Source organism: Trachypithecus francoisi, unplaced genomic scaffold (assembly GCF_009764315.1).
Source record: "Trachypithecus francoisi isolate TF-2019V2 unplaced genomic scaffold, Tfra_2.0 Lachesis_group4, whole genome shotgun sequence".
Classification (NCBI taxonomy): domain Eukaryota; kingdom Metazoa; phylum Chordata; class Mammalia; order Primates; family Cercopithecidae; genus Trachypithecus; species Trachypithecus francoisi.
This window is the reverse complement of record NW_022681469.1, coordinates 88,223,182-88,239,865: the sequence shown is the minus strand read 5'-3', so window position 1 is coordinate 88,239,865 and position 16,684 is coordinate 88,223,182. Positions and strand designations below refer to the sequence as shown.

Here is a 16,684-nt window from a genome sequence, read left to right as displayed (position 1 = left end):
GCCCCAACGTGTGATGTTCCCCTTCCCGAGTCCAAGTGATGTCATTGTTCAGTTCCCACCTATGAGTGAGAACATGCGGTGTATGGTTTTCTGTTCTTGTGATAGTTTGCTAAGAATGATGGTTTCCAGCTGCATCCATGTCCCTACAAAGGATGCAAACTCATCCTTTTTTATGGCTGCATAATATTCCATGGTGTATATGTGCCACATTTTCTGAATCCAGTCTGTCACAGATGGACATTTGGGTTGATTCCAAGTCTTTGCTATTGTGAATAGTGCCACAATAAACATGCGTGTGCATGTGTCTTTATAGCAGCATGATTTATAATCCTTTGGGTATATACCCAGTAGTGGGATGGCTGGGTCATAGGGTACATCTAGTTCTAGATCCTTGAGGAATCGCCATACTGTTTTCCATAATGGTTGAACTAGTTTACAATCCCACCAACGGTGTAAAAGTGTTCCTATTTCTCCATATCCTCTCCAGCACCTATTGTTTCCTGACTTTTTAATGATTGCCATTCTAACTGGTGTGAGATGGTATCTCATTGTGGTTTTGATTTGCATCTCTCTGATGACCAGTGATGATGAGCATTTTTTCATGTGTCTGTTGGCTGTATGAATGTCTTCTTTTGAGAAATGTCTGTTCATATCCTTCGCCCACTTTTTGATGGGGTTGTTTGTTTTTTCTTGTAATTTGTTTGAGTTCTTTGTAGATTCTGGATATTAGCCCTTTGTCAGATGAGTAGATTGCAAAAATTTTTCTCCCATTCTGTAGGTTGCCTGTTCACTCTGATGGTAGTTTCTTTTGCTGTGCAGAAGCACTTTAGTTTAATGAGATCCCATTTGTCAATTTTGGCTTTTGCTGCCGTTGCTTTTGGTGTTTTAGACATGAAGTCCTTGCCCATGCCTATGTCCTGAATGGTACTGCCTAGGTTTTCTTCTAGGGTTTTTATGGTATTAGGTCTAACATTTAAGTCTCTAATCCATCTGAATTAATTTTCATATAAGGAGTAAGGAAAGGATCCAGTTTCAGCTTTCTACTTATGGCTAGCCAATTTCCCAGCACCATTTATTAAATAGGGAATCCTTTCCCCATTTCTTGTTTCTCTCAGGTTTGTCAAAGATCAGATGGCTGTAGATGTGTGGTATTATTTCTGAGGACTCTGTTCTGTTCCATTGGTCTATATCTCTGTTTTGGTACCAGTACCATGCTGTTTTGGTTACTGTAGCCTTGTAGTATAGTTTGAAGTCAGGTAGCGTGATGACTCCAGCTTTGTCCTTTTGACTTAGGATTGTCTTGGCAATGCGGGCTCTTTTTTGGTTCCATATGAACTTTAAAGCAGTTTTTTCCAATTCTGTGAAGAAACTCATTGGTAGCTTGATGGGGATGGCATTCAATCTATAAATGACCTTGGGCAGTACGGCCATTTTCACGATATTGATTCTTCCTATCCATGCGCATGGTATGTTCTTCCATTTGTTTGTGTCCTCTTTGATTTCACTGAGCAGTGGTTTGTAGTTCTCCTTGAAGAGGTCCTTGACATCCCTTGTAAGTTGGATTCCTAGGTATTTTATTCTCTTTGAAGCAATTGTGAATGGAAGTTCATTCATGATTTGGCTCTCTGTTTGTCTCTTACTGGTGTATAAGAATGCTTGTGATTTTTGCACATTAATTTGTATCCTGAGACTTTGCTGAAGTTGCTTATCAGCTGAAGGAGATTTTGGGCTGAGACGATGGGGTTTTCTAAATATACAATCATGTCATCTGCAAACAGGGACAATTGACTTCTTCTTTTCCTAACTGAATACCCTTGATTTCTTTCTCTTGCCTGATTGCCCTAGCCAGAACTTCCAACACTATGTTGAATAGGAGTGGTGAGAGAGGGCCTCCCTGTCCTGTGCCAGTTTTCAAAGGGAATTTTTCCAGTTTTTGCCCATTCAGTATGATATGGGATGTGGGTTTATCATAAATAGCTCTTATTATTTTGAGGTACGTTCCATCAATACCGAATTTATTGAGCGTTTTTAGCATGAAGGGCTGTTGAATTTTGTCAAAAGCCTTTTCTGCATCTATTGAGATAATCATGTGGTTCTTGTCTTTGGTTCTGTTTATATGCTGGATTACATTTATTGATTTGCGAATGTTGAACCAGCCTTGCATCCCAGGGATGAAGCTCACTTGATCATGGTGGATAAGCTTTTTGATGTGCTGCTGAATCCGGTTTGCCAGTATTTTATTGAGGATTTTTGCATCGATGTTCATCAGGATATCAGTCTAAAATTCTCTTTTTTTGTTGTATCTCTGCAGGCTTTGGTATCAGGATGATTTGGCCTCATAAAATGAGTTAGGGAGGATTCCCTCTTTTTCTGTTGATTGGAATAGTTTCAGAAGGAATGGTACCAGCTCCTCCTTGTACCTCTGGTAGAATTCAGCTGTGAATCCATCTGGTCCTGGACTTTTTTGGTTGGTAGGCTATTAATTATTGCGTGAATTTCAGAGCCTGCTATTGGTCTATTCAGGGATTCAACTTCTTCTTGGTTTAGTCCTGGAAGAGTGCAAGTGTCCAGGAAATTATCCATTTCTTCTAGATTTTCTAGTTGATTTGCGTAGAGGTTTTTATAGTATTCTCTGATGGTAGTTTGTATTTCTGTGGGGTCCGTGGTGATATCCCCTTTATCATTTTTTATTGCATCTATTTGATTCCTCTCTCTTTTCTTCTTTATTGGTCTTGTTAGCGGTCTGTCAATTTTGTTGATTTTTTCAAAAAAACCAACTCCTGGATTCATTGGTTTTTTGGAGGGTTTTTTCTGTCTCTATCTCCTTCAGTTCTGCTCTGATCTTAGTTATTTCTTGCCTTCTGCTAGCTTTTGAATGTGTTTGCTCTTGCTTCTCCAGTTCTTTTAACTGTGATGTTAGAGTGTCCATTTTAGATCTTTCCAGCTTTCTCTTGAGGCATTTAGTGCTATAAATTTCCCTCTACACATTGCTTTAAATGTGTCCCAGAGATTCTGGTATGTTGTATCTTTGTTCTCATTGGTTTCAAAGAACATCTTTATTTCTGCCTTCATTTCGTTATGTACCCAGTAGTCATTCAGGAGCAGGTTGTTCAGTTTTCATGTAGTTGAGCGGTTTTGATTGAGTTTCTTAGTCCTGAGTTCTAGTTTGATTGCACTGTGGTCTGAGAGACAGTTTGTTATAATTTCTGTTCTTTGACATTTGCTAAGGAGTGCTTTACTTCCAATTATGTGGTCAATTTTGGAATAAGTGTGATGTGGTGCTGAGAAGAATGTATATTCTGTTGATTTGGGGTGGAGAGTTCTATAGATGTCTATTAGGTCTGCTTGGTGCAGAGATGAGTTCAATTCCTGGATATCCTTGTTAACTTTCTGTCTCGTTGATCTGTCTAATGTTGACAGTGGAGTGTTGAAGTCTCCCATTATTATTGTATGGGAGTCTAAGCCTCTTTGTAAGTCTCTAAGGACTTGCTTTATGAATTTGGTGCTCCTGTATTAGGTGCATATATTTAGGATAGTTAGCTCTTCCTGTTGAATTGATCCCTTTACCATTATGTAATGGCCTTCTTTGTCTCTTTTGATCTTTGATGGTTTAAAGTCTATTTTATCAGAGACTAGGATTGCAACCCCTGCTTTTTTTTGTTCTCCATTTGCTTGGTAGATCTTCCTCCATCCCTTTATTTGAGCCTGTGTATGTCTCTGCATGTGAGATGGGTCTCCTGAACAGCAGACTGATGGGTCTTGACTCTTTATCCAGTTTGCCAGTCTGTGTCTTTTAATTGGAGCATTTAGTCCATTAACATTTAAGGTTAATATTGTTATGTGTGAACTTGATCCTGCCATTATGATATTAACTGGTTATTTTGCTCGTTAGTTGATGTAGTTTCTTCCTAGCCTCGATGGTCTTTACATTTTGGCATGTCTTTGCAATGGCTGATTCCAGTTGTTCATTTCCATGTTTAGGGCTTCCTTCAGGGTCTCTTGTAAGGCAGGCCTGGTTGTGACAAAATCTCTAAGCATTTGCTTATCTGTAAAGGATTTTATTTCTCCTTCACTTATGAAACTTAGTTTGGCTGGATATGAAATTCTGGGTTGAAAATTCTTTTCTTTAAGAACGTTGAATATTGGCCCCCACTCTCTTCTGGCTTGTAGAGTTTCTGCCGAGAGGTCTGCTGTTAGTCTGATGGGCTTCCCTTTGTGGGTAACCCGACCTTTCTCTCTGGCTGCCCTTCAGATTTTTTCCTTCATTTCAACTTTGGTGAATCTGGCAATTATGTGTCTTGGAGTTGCTCTTCTGGAGGAGTATCTTTGTGGCGTTCTCTGTATTTCCTGAATTTGAATGTTGGCCTGCCCTACTAGGTTGGGGAAGTTCTCCTGGATGATATCCTGAAGAGTGTTTTCCAACTTGGTTCCATTTTCCCCCTCACTTTCAGGCACCCCAATCAGACGTAGATTTGGTCTTTTTACATAATCCCATACTTCTTGCAGGCTTTGTTCATTTCTTTTTCTTCTTTTTTCTTTTGGTTTCTCTTCTCGCTTCATTTCATTCATTTGATCCTCAATCGCTGATACTCTTTCTTCCAGTTGATCGAGTCAGTTACTGAAGCTTGTGGATTTGTCACATATTTCTCGTGTCATGGTTTTCATCTCTGTCATTTCGTTTATGACCTTCTCTGCATTAATTATTCTAGCTATCAATTCTTCCACTCTTTTTTCAAGATTTTTAGTTTCTTTGCGCTGGGTATGTAATTCCTCCTTTAGCTCTGAGAAGTTTGATGGACTGAAGCCTTCTTCTCTCATTTCATCAAAGTCATTCTCTGACCAGCTTTGATCCGTTGCTGGCGATGAGCTGTGCTCCTTTGCAGGGGGAGATGCCCTCTTATTTCTTGAATTTCCAGCTTTTCTGCCCTGCTTCTTCCCCATCTTTGTGGTTTTATCTGCCTCTGGTCTTTGATGATGGTGATGTACTGATGGGGTTTTGGTATAGGTGTTCTTCCTGTTTGATAGTTTTCCTTGTAATAGTCAGGACCCTCAGCTGTAGGTCTGTTGGAGATTGCTTGAGGTCCACTCCAGACCCTGTTTGCCTGGGTATCAGCAGCAGAGGTTGCAGAAGATAGAATATTGCTGAACAGCGAGTGTACCTGTCTGATTCTTACTTTGGAAGCTTCCTCTCAGGGGTGTACTCCACCCTGTGAGGTGTGGGGTGTCAGACTGCCCCTAGTGGGGGATGTCTCCCAGTTAGGCTACTCAGGGGTCAGGGACCCACTTGAGCAGGCAGTCTGTCCGTTCTCAGATCTCAGCCTCCGTGTTGGGAGATCTACTGCTCTCTTCAAAGCTGTCAGACAGAGTCGTTCGCGTCTGCACGGGCCTCTGCTGCTTCCCCTTTTGTTGTTTAGCTGTGCCCTGTCCCCAGAGGTGGAGTCTACAGAGACAGGCAGGTTTCCTTGAGCTGCTGTCAGCTCCACTCAGTTCGAGCTTCCCAGCGGCTTTGTTTACCTACTTAAGCCTCAGCAATGGTGGGCGCCCCTCCCCCAGCCTCGCTGCTGCCGTTTCGGTTAGATCACAGACTGCTGTGCTAGCAATGAGGGAGGCTCCGTGGCCGTGGGACCCTCCCGGCCAGGTGTGGGTCTAATCTCCTGGTGTGCCCGTTTGCTTAAAGCACAGTATTGGGGTGGGAATTACCCGATTTTCCAGGTGTTGTTTGTCTCAGTTCCCCTGGCTAGGAAAAGGGATTCCCTTCCCCCTTGCACTTCCCAGGTGAGGCGATGCCTCGCCCTGCTTCAGCTCTCGCTGGTCGGGCTGCAGCAGCTGACCAGCACCAATTGTCCGGCACTCCCCAGTGAGATGACCCCAGTACCTCAGTTGAAAATGCAGAAATCACCGGTCTTCTGTGTCGCTCGCGCTGGGAGTTGGAGACTGGAGCTGTTCCTTTTCGGCCATCTTGCTCTGCCCCTTTCGTGTATTATTAATAGTGCTGCTAAGTACATTTGTTTACAAGTCTTCATTTAAGTACCTATTTTCCATTCTTTTGGGTATATATCTAAGAAACTGTTGAGTTGTATGCTAATTTTATGTTTAGCTTTTTGAGGAATCCCCAAACTCTTTTCTACAGTGATGACAACATTTTACAATCTTATCAGCAATGTATGAAGGCTCTAACTTCTCAGTTCCTCACCAACACTCATGGGAGTTTCAATCTGCATTTCTCTAGGGACTGATGGCATTGAGCATCTTTTCATTTGTTGGCCATTTACAAATCTCCCTTGAAGAAATGTCTATTCAAGACAATTACCCATTTTTAGTTGAGTTATCCTTTACTTGTTGAGTTGGAAATGTGCTTTATCTATTCTCAATGGTACACCCTTATCAGATATGTGATTTGCAAATACTTTCTTCCAATCTATGGGTTGCTTTACAACCTGATGATTTCATACAGACTGTTTCTACTGTTTCTCTAATTAATGCTAATTTAAATTTCTTCTATATGTATTGAGTATTCATTTTTCTATCTTATGCATATAATGAGAGGATTTGTTAATGAGCCAATAAGAATAGGAACTACATGGCCCACCTCCCAGTCACAGTTTCTGGTCTAAAGATGGGGACTGAAGTGGACCATAAAACTTGAGTCACAACTCTCGGTCAACCATACAAACTAGACCAGTTAAAATCCTTCCCTAAAATGTTTCCATTGTCTTATCATTAAGCATGAGTCTTCCAGGTTCATTAGTGCATGAGCCTAGAAGCTGCCATCAGTCATGCATCTTCCAACATAGAAAGCAGATGGACAGTAGAAGAAAACTAAACTAATGCAGAGAGCAAGAGAAGATCAATTCTAATAGTATTTGAGTCCTTCTTTCTAGTTAGCTCCACATCTGTGTTTACTGTAGTTTAGTTATGCAGGTCAATATACTACCCTTTGGGTTTAAGCTGGTTTGCATTAGATTGTTCTACTTTAAATCAAGAGTCTCACCAAGTCAGTGATGTGGTAACATCATCTTGTGGAAGTAGCTTGCGATATGATTGCATTTTCAAATTTACATGTCATTTCTTGGGTCTATATTCTACCCATATTGATTCTAATTTTTGTTGTAATACTTGCCCAGAGCTTGCATCTTTTGACCTTTTCTGTTGTATTAAGGACTAATCGAAAAATGGAAGTTATTTCTGGTGGAATTTTTTTTCCTCATTCTCTCTTTTTAAAAATTTTCATTAAAATTTTTGGACAGCTGCCAAAAACTTGAAGAACAGCTGCATTTTGTGAATTAATTAAATGTCATAACCCTGTTTTCAGTTTCTATCAGTAACTGGAATGATATAAAAAGGCCATTTATTGAAAAGAATGCGTTGTGTAATTTAATGTATGCTAGCTGTAGGTGGTCTAAAAATATTTTACTGCATTCCTACTTTTACTCATAAACTTTTAACATACTGTCAGTATAGTGTGAATACCATTAGACAAAAGGAAGTCGACTAAGACCTTTACATGGCATTATTTTAAATAATCCTTTCTGTGTTTTCTAAATCAGATTGTATAGTTAGCTAATCCATTTACCTATTGTAATATTAGGTGGTGAAAAATATCATGCATCCTGTCTTTGCTGTAATGACATACATTCCTCTTCAATTTCCTTTTGTTGATTTTTGTTATAATTTGTATCATAGCTTTAGTAACTAGCATGTCTCTCGGGGGAAGAAAATCCCTTATTTCCGATCTTTGTCATTTACAAATTAATGGCTCAAAGAATTACATGTGCATTTCCATAATTGTTTGTCTTGGTGTGGTCCACAATGAAAATTATTTCCGCTATCAAATTATGCTGTTCTCTGACATAATCTCTTGGTATTTTTATGTTTTCTCTAAAAGTTCAAGAATTGTCTGTCGGAAGTCCTTTGACAAGAAAATTTACCAAGAACATTATTAGATTGGTAAACTTGACAGTTTCTTTGCTAAGAAATTCTAGCTTCCCCAGCTTAAATTCTTCTTACCCTACAGCTATTTTTTTTTATCTTGCCTCATTTTTTCATATATTATTCTTGTTTGAACAAAATTTTTTTCATGAACTTAATTTTGTTACTTAGATATGGATCACACCTAAACTATATAGCTATGGTAGTAATATGTTTATGCTTTGTATTAATTATGGACATTTAAGAAACTTCATTGGCTGGGCTCACGCCTGTAATCCCAGCACTTTGGGAGGCCGAGGCGGGCAGATCATGAGGTCAGGAGGTCGAGACCATCCTGGCTAACAAGGTGAAACCCAGTCTCTACTAAAATACAAAAAATTAGCCAGGCGTGGTGGCAGGCGCCTGTAGTGCCAGCTACTTGGGAGGCTGAGGCAGGAGATTGGCGTGAACCGGGAGGGGGAGCTTGCAGTGAGCCGAGGTTGCACCACTCCACTCCAGCCTGGGCAACAGTGTGAGGCTCCATCTCAAAAAAAAAAAAAAAAAAAAAAAGGAGTGTCTTGCCTCCATTAGCAAGAAGTTTAAAGGGAGAGCAGTTTTAGGTTCCATACAATCAGGGCCAGAGCTCTAAATCTCTGCTATTAATAGTTTTAAATCCCTGGCTGGGCGCGGTGGCTCACGCCTGTAATCCCAGCACTTTGGGAGGCCGAGGCGGGCGGATCACGAGGTCAGGAGATCAAGACCATCCTGGCGAACACGGTGAAACCCCGTCTCTACTAAAAATACAAAAAAATTAGCCGGGCGTGGTGGCGGGCGCCTGTGGTCCCAGCTTCTAGGGAGGCTGAGGCAGGAGAATGGCATGAACCCGGGAGGTGGCGGAGCTTGCAGTGAGCAGAGATTGAGCCACTGCACTCCAGCCTGGGCGACAGAGCGAGACTCCATCTCAAAAAAAAAAAAAAAAAAACCAGTTTTAAATCCTACACTCCTCTAAGTTGGCTTTCTTTTCAGGATGCCTTTCCCCATCATGACACAGCCATAACAGTTCCAGGATTCACATACTGACACGTCACTCTTGAGAGAAAGTAGAGGGCCTACATTCCATGGTCCTCTTCTTAGGAGAGTTTGGGCTGTTAAAACCAAATACCATACACCTGGTGGGTTATGAGCAATAAAATTTTATTTCCCACAGTTTTGGAGGCTGGAAGTCCGAGATCAGGGTACCAACGTGATTGGGTTCTTGTGACAGTCCTCTTGTGGGTTGCAGATGGCCACCTTCTTGTTGGATCCTCACATGGTGGAGAACAGAGAGAGTGCTCTCATGTTTCTTCTGAGAACCCTGAAAAGTTGAGACAGGTCTCAGTTAATTTAGAAAGTTTATTCTGCCAACGTTGAGGATGAGCCCGTGACACAGCCTCGGGAAGTCCTGATGGCATGTGCCCACGGTAGTCAGGGCACAGCTTGGTTTCATACATTTAGTGAGACATGAGACATCAATCGATATATGTAAGAAGTACATTGGTTTGGTCTGGAAAGGTGGGACAACTTGCAGCAAAGGCAGGAAGTCTTGAAGCCCAGAGGGAGCTTCCAGGTCACAGAGAGGTGATACACAAATGCCTACATTCTTTTGAGTTTCTGATGAGCCTTTCCAAAGGAGGCAAATCGGATAAGCATCTATCTCAGTGAGCAGAAGAGTGACTTTGAATAGAATGGGAGGCAGGTTTGCCCTAAGCAGTTCCCAGCTGGAGTTTTCCTTAGTAATTTTGGGGGCCCAAGATATTTTCCTTTCACACTTCTTGTAAGAGCACTAATCCCATTCATAAAGGCTTCACCCTCATGACCTAATTATCTTCCAGAGACCTCACTTCCTAATGCCATTGTGTTAGGAGTTAGGATTTCAACATATGCAATTTGAGGGGAGACAAATATCCAGCTCATCCCAACTACCTAGAGCATGGAGTAGTGTGAGCCCACAAAGCTTAGCTATCTCTCTTCCCACACCCAGCACGGACCCTGCTTAGTGATCATCACAGTGCCGTTGAGGTGTGTTCACCCCACTCTAAAGGGTTGTTTGAAATCAGATGACAGTACTATACTTTAATTATTTTTTAATTAATTAAGGCATGGTGTCTCGCACTTGTGGTCCCAGCTCTTTGGAGGGCTGAGGGTATACCCTTCTCATGGATACTCTCCCTACCTTTCTTGGGCTCAAACTTTTTACAACAATTCTGCCCCTGCATGAATACCCACACCCGTCTCTCTCTGTGCCTGCTTAACTTGCATTGCTAGTGTCAGGCCTCTGAGCCCAAGCCAAGCCATTGCATCCCCTATGACTTGCACGTATATGCCCAGATGGCCTGAAGTAACTGAAGAATCACAAAAGAAGTGCAAATGCCCTGCCCTGCCTTAACTGATGACATTCCACCACAAAAGAAGTGAAAATGGCCGGTCCTTGCCTTAAGCAATGACATTATCTTGTGCCTGGCTCATCCTGGCTCAAAAAGCTCCCCCACTGAGCACCTTGTGACTCCCACTCCTGCCCACAAGAGAACAACCCCCCTTTGACTGTAATTTTCCTTTACCTATCCAAATCCTATAAAACGGCCCCACCCTTATCTGCCTTCGCTGACTCTCTTTTAGGACTCAGCCCGCCTGCACCCAGGTGAAATAAACAGCCATGTTGCTCACACAAAGCCTGTTTGGTGGTCTCTTCACACGGACAGGTATTACAGCTAGGACACTCCCTTCTTGGTCTATACCCCTTCCTCACCCTGCTCAGGCTCTGATACACCATGCCAGGCTCCTCTGCCAAGCTGATGCTCCCCTCATTCGGGTGGAGTCTGACAGTCCACACTTCTATACCTGGACCTCCCTCCTCACCCTGCTGGAGCTCTTATACCACCCGCTGGGCTGCCCTGCTTCCATGTGAATGTTCTCACTTGGCTTGAACTCTGACACTGAGCCTGGTCTCCTACTCACTTCCACTCACAGGGTTGCTCCCTACAACATGCTGAGGCCCTGAATCCCCAATGTAGATCCACTGCGCAGACATTGTCTTCACTCAGCTTGGGCTCTAGCATCTGTTCCCTTTTTCATGCCACTGAGACAGACCACTCACCCAGCAAGTCTGTTTCATTAAGAGTTAAAACCTTGCTCAGACGTGATTTTTATAGGCACCTATTTAAAGAAGCAAGTTGATATGGCAAATAGCTATGTACAAAGTAAAACAAACAAACAAACAAATAAAAAACAAAAACAAAAACCTATGAGATTTTTCCACTCACAGAGAATATAATGGGGTTGTCAGAATAGAAAGCTGTGATGGTGCATGCAGACTGTTGCTATGGTACCTAAGACAGCTAATAAGTGTGGTTTTCATAAATAAATGTGTGTAGCTATTGCCCCTTTCCAACTTCCATCAGAAGTATCTGAAGTTACAATTGTCATTTTAACTTTTATAACTGTAGTGATAGTTATCATTTGGAAAACATAAAAAATAAGAATCTGCCTCTGTTCTGCCAGAGATGAAGTTGAAACAGAATAGTTGCCTGTTTTAGACTTAATGTCATGATCCTTCTGAGAAGTCCCTATAATAATTGCATTGTTCTTGCCACCAGAAGGCCACTTAGAGTGGCAATAGACCTTTTATATCGCTGTATTATCTGCAAGATTTTTACCCTAGACTTATTTTACAGATGAGGAAACTGAAGGACAGAGAGTTAAGAAACTGGTCGAGGGTCACACAACTAGTAAGAGAGGCAGGCATTTACCCCCTCTCATTTGGCCTGGCTTCCATGCTTTTATCCTCCATACTGTGTGCTGACCCTGGGTAAAAAAAAAGAAACAAAAAAGCTTGTTACAGGATTATCTGTAACAGGAGAAAACCAGGAGAAACTAACCATAGATGAGAAAGAAATTAATAATTCATCCTGTGGAATCTAACAGTCACCCTGTGCCTACCTGTCCACCCCAGGTAAATCCCAGACAGAGCTCAAGTCCATTGAGGGTCCTCACTAGAAGGAAAACCTCTAAGGGGTCCAAGAGGCTCAAGGGTCCCTTTTGGAGCTTCTTTTGGGGATTGACCAGCCCTCAGGCATGAATGGTCTACTTGGAACATCCTGACGTGGTTTCCGTTTAATTCCCTTCAGGAGAAGTTTAAGGAAATTCCATCATGAGCTTGGAAAGTGGCCGTTTCTGGGGTGTGGAAATGAGACAGCAGGAATGAGGCTCAGTTCTTGGTTTGGCAGGATGAGTGGCCAGGGCTAATCTGCCAGCCTTCTGCCTTTGAGTCTTGTGCATGCAACTTAATTCAAGAAGCTATGTTTTCTTTATGACCACAAGGGACGACCAACATCCAGAATGCAGAGCCCCCTAGGCAAGGCTACAAAACCTAGAACTATTCCTGTGGTGATGGCTGCTTCTTTTTTTTATGCCAGTCACCATATGATGTCACTTGTCATTCTGTCAGTAATGTTGGGCTTCCTTGCTGGATTCAAACCACACAATGGCCAGATTCTGCCCTTGTGCAGCTCAGACTCTGGCCTCAAGATTGGGGGAAGACTCAGCTTGAACTCCAAGGGCACATCTCTCTAATTGGTCACAAGGTCCAGCAGGTAGTTGAGAGGGTCCTGGGGCCTGATGAAGGGGGAAGGACCTCATGCTTAGAGTTCCCATCACTACACTCTGAGGGTGACCACAGGGTAGGAGAGAACACTGGGCTCCATATCCTTTCCCGTGGTGGCATGGTGGTTATCCCCATCTGGTTTTATTTCTTCACAAAATCACCACCAGGTTTCAATGGTCTTGAGCATTTATCTAACTGAATCTGGCTATTTAGCAAATGTCAAAGACTTTTTGGGTAAGATTTGGTGACCTATGGAAGTTAGGACTTTGATGAAATTAAAGTTAAAAAAAACTTTCATAAGGAAAATAGTCCCCCTGGAATTTTGACCAGGACTGCATTCAATGTGTAGATTTAAGGAAAATTTCTATCGACATAAATGATTAAGACTTCCCATCCAGGTACAGGAGCACAAAACGTTGCTCTATTTATTGAGAATCTATCTAATAAGGCAAGTCCATCTTCTTTGTACCTCCCCCAGATTTCTTTTTACATTTCAAGGCTGACTTGGCTACTTGTGGTTAAAATGAAAGAACTCGTACTTAATCTGAATGAGGATAAGACTCCTGGAATGATTTGAGGAAGCGGTGACAGCGTCATTTGAATGTAGTTGGTAAATCATTTAGCTATAAAAATTTCTTGCTTGGCGTTTTTTTAAAATCTGATTTTTTATGTGTACATAATAGGTATACATATTTAAAGGGTACATGAGATGTTTTGGTATAGGCATGCAATGTGTAATAATCACATCCTGGAAGATGGGGTATCCATCCCCTCAAGCATTTATCCTTTGTATTACAAACAATCCAATTATACTCTTTTAGTTATTTTTATTTATTTTATTCTATTATTTTTATTTTATTTATTTTAGACAGAGTCTTGCTCTGTCTGGGCTATAGTGGAATGGTGCAATTTCGGCTCACTGCAACCTCTGCCTCCTGGTTCAAGTGATTCTCCTGCCTCAGCCTCCCAAGTAGCTGGGATTACAGGCACCTGCCACCACACCCAGCTAATTTTTTATATTTTCAGTAGAGACAGCATTTCACTATTTTGGCCAGGCTGGTCTTGAACTCCTGACGTCAGGTAATCTAGTGCCTTGGACTCCCATAGTGCTGGGATTATAGGCATGAGCCACTGCATCTGATCTTTTAGTTATTTTTAAAGGTATAATTAAATTATTATTGACCGTAGTCACCCTGTTGTGCTATCAAATACTAGGTTTTATTCATTTGTTCTATTTTTTGGTACCCATTAACCTTCCCTGCCCCTCCCTCCCTCCTCCTCCCCAGCTACCCTTCACAGCCTCTAGTACCATCTTCCTACTCTCTATCTCCATGGGTTCAATTGTTTTGATTTTTAGATCCTGCAAATAAGTCAGAAAATGTAATATTTGTCTTTCTGTGTTTATCTTCTTTCACTTAACATAATGGCCTCCAGTTCCATCCATTTTGTTGCAACTGCCTGAATCTCATTCTTTTTTATGGCATAATAGTACTCTATTATGTATAAGTACCACATTTCCTTTATCTATTCATCTGTTGATGGACACTTATGTTGCTTCCAGATCTTGACTATTTGAACAGCGCTGCAACAAACATGGGAGTACATATATTTCTTCAATATATTGATTTGCTTTCTTTTGGATATATATCTAGCAGTGGGATTGCTGGGTCATGTGGTAGCTCTACTTTTGTTTTTTTGAGGAACCTGGAAAGTGTTCTCCATAGTGATTGTACTATGTACTGTGCAGGAGCATTTTAACTTGATGTGATCCCATTTGTCTACTTTTGGTTTGGTTGTCTATGCTTCTGGGATATTGCTCAAGAAATCTTTGCAGGCTGGTGTCCTGGAGAGTTTCTCCAGTGTTTTCCTGTAGTAGTTTCATAGTTTGAGGTCTCAGATTTCATTCTTCAATCATTTTGATTTGATTTTTGTATATAGGAACAGATAGGGGTCTAATTTCATTCTTCTGCATATGGATCTCAAGTTTTGCAAGCACCATTCATTAAAGAGACTGTTTCTTTCCCAGTGTATGTTCTTGGCACCTTTGTTGAAAATGAGTTCACTGTAGGTGTATGGATTTGTTTCTGGGCTCGCTATTCTGTTCCATTGTTACATGGTGATTTTTAATATCATGAGTAGTAAGTAGTCTATTAATACTTTTTAATATTAATATTAATAGAAATTCTGATAAATGATAACATTATGCCTTGCTCTTTTCTTTTTGTCTGTGCTTACTTTTCACAAGTTTATTTATCCTAAAATATTTGTTTGAACTCTCCTAGGTTAAGTCATAGACATATATAATTTTAAAAAAGTATTGACCTCATGAAGATTACATTTTAGTGGGTAAAAAAAAGTTATACAACATTGCTATATCTTTATCCATAGATGTTTCTATAAAAAGCAAGAAAAACAAAAAGCTGACTTTTTCTCAATGAAGCATGGTACCATTCGAGCTGCTTGTCATATTTCTGGTCCTTCCCACTTTCTGGCACGTAGTTAAGTTGCACTTCTTTGACTCCTTCTGGTTAAGTGAGACCAGGCGACTAGTTGTCACCAGTGAGTTGTAAATAGAAGTAAGTTGGGGCAATTCTGAGCTAGAGCATTTAAATGCCAGTGCAGGACCCTCCAGGTCATTTTTATTGTTGTGTCATGAAGCTGGACTGCATTGGAGATGGCGGCTACTTCATTAGGCTGGGCCCCTGAGTGACTACTGAAGAGGCCCCTTCCACCTTACCTGCTCCCAATGGACGTGGTCTGTGACTACGACATTTTGTGGTTTTGCTCCTCTGAAATTTTGTGGGGAAGGCATTATTTGTGACTGCAATATGCTTCATTTTCTTTCTTTTTTTTTTTTTTTTTGAGACGTAGTCTCGCTCTTGTTGCCCAGGATGGAGTGCAGTGGCGCGATCTCAGCTCACTGTAACCTCCACCTCCTGGGTTCAAGCTTCTCCTGCCTCAGCCCCCTGAGTAGCTGAGATTACAAGTGTCTGCCACCACACCCGGCTAATTTTTGTACTTTTAGTAGAGATGGGGTTTCACCATGTTGGTCAGGCTGGTCTCGGACTCCTGACCTCAGGTGATCCTCCCACCTCGGCCTCTCAAAGTGCTAGGATTACAGGTGTGAACCACCAGGCCCAGCTGCTTCATTTTCTATTGTTAGTGGGAAAAATGACATGACTTGGGTATTGGAGTCAGCCTATGCTGACTGATACAATGTGCTTGAAAGAAAACAAAATAAACTACCTTTCTTTAGGACTTGTGAAGAGCCAGGTGCTAAATTATACTTGCACAGCACAAGTGGGCAGATGTGGCTTTGTGCAATGTTCTTTGCGCTAGAATTAATTGGAGCTATCTAGTACTTGTCTCTTCTTGCCTTTTCTATTTTCTATTCCTGATCATTGATCCTCATTTCACTGCTATAGTTCTTGTTCCATCTCATCCAATGCTTGACATCTTCTCTTCATGTATACCATAATACTCTAGAATTGGATCTGGCATTGACTTTCTGTCATGAACACCACATATTTCTGATTTCAGTCTTCCTATGCTCCTTTTCCACATTAAACCAAGTGCAACATAAACATTTTCCTTGCATCCAAAATAGGTCATTCAGTCCAGATGGCTTGTTAATTTATTTGAATAGGCTAAGGTAATGCTACATTGTTTCAATGCATAGTAATAGACTCGCTCTATTATTTTTAGCTTTATTATTTTATTAGTAAATGGCACGTTAGGTACCATATAGCCCACTCCCTCTTCCTGATTTACATGAGTGGAGGCTGTTGGATTGAAGTACAACTTAGGCAACCAGAGGTCTGAGAGATGTTTCTACGGCAGCATTTTGTAATCTCTGCTGCACAATAAAATCAGTGAGGAGCTTCAAAATATCCCAAAGCCCAGGCATCACCACAGCCAGCTGCAATGACATTGCTAAGGCCAGGACCTTGGCAACAGTATTTGTTAAAGTCTCATAGTTGACTCTTAGGAGAGGCAGTTGAGATTGAGAATGACTCTTAGATGCGAGTTATGGGTCAGATGAAGGCAGGTAACCAAAGTAACTAGCAGCAGTCAGGCAGGAAGGAGAATGAAACCTAGGACACAAAATTTTCCAGGTGTTCCCAGCAAGGACTAACC

The 16,684-nt window shown here is 41.5% G+C and overlaps 2 long non-coding RNA genes across 2 annotated transcripts in view; one reads left to right on the top strand and one right to left on the bottom strand.

The window, feature by feature from the left end:
• LOC117073185 overlaps nucleotides 1–16,684 on the top strand; it is a 39,545-nt gene that overhangs the window by 10,812 nt on the left and 12,049 nt on the right. The gene's annotated exons all lie outside the window — the stretch shown is intronic.
• LOC117073184 overlaps nucleotides 9,131–16,684 on the bottom strand; it is a 106,873-nt gene continuing 99,319 nt past the window's right edge. The window contains exon 3 of the long non-coding RNA XR_004433150.1: nucleotides 9,131–9,262. This is a non-coding gene — a long non-coding RNA (uncharacterized LOC117073184). The remainder of the gene's footprint in view (nucleotides 9,263–16,684) is intronic.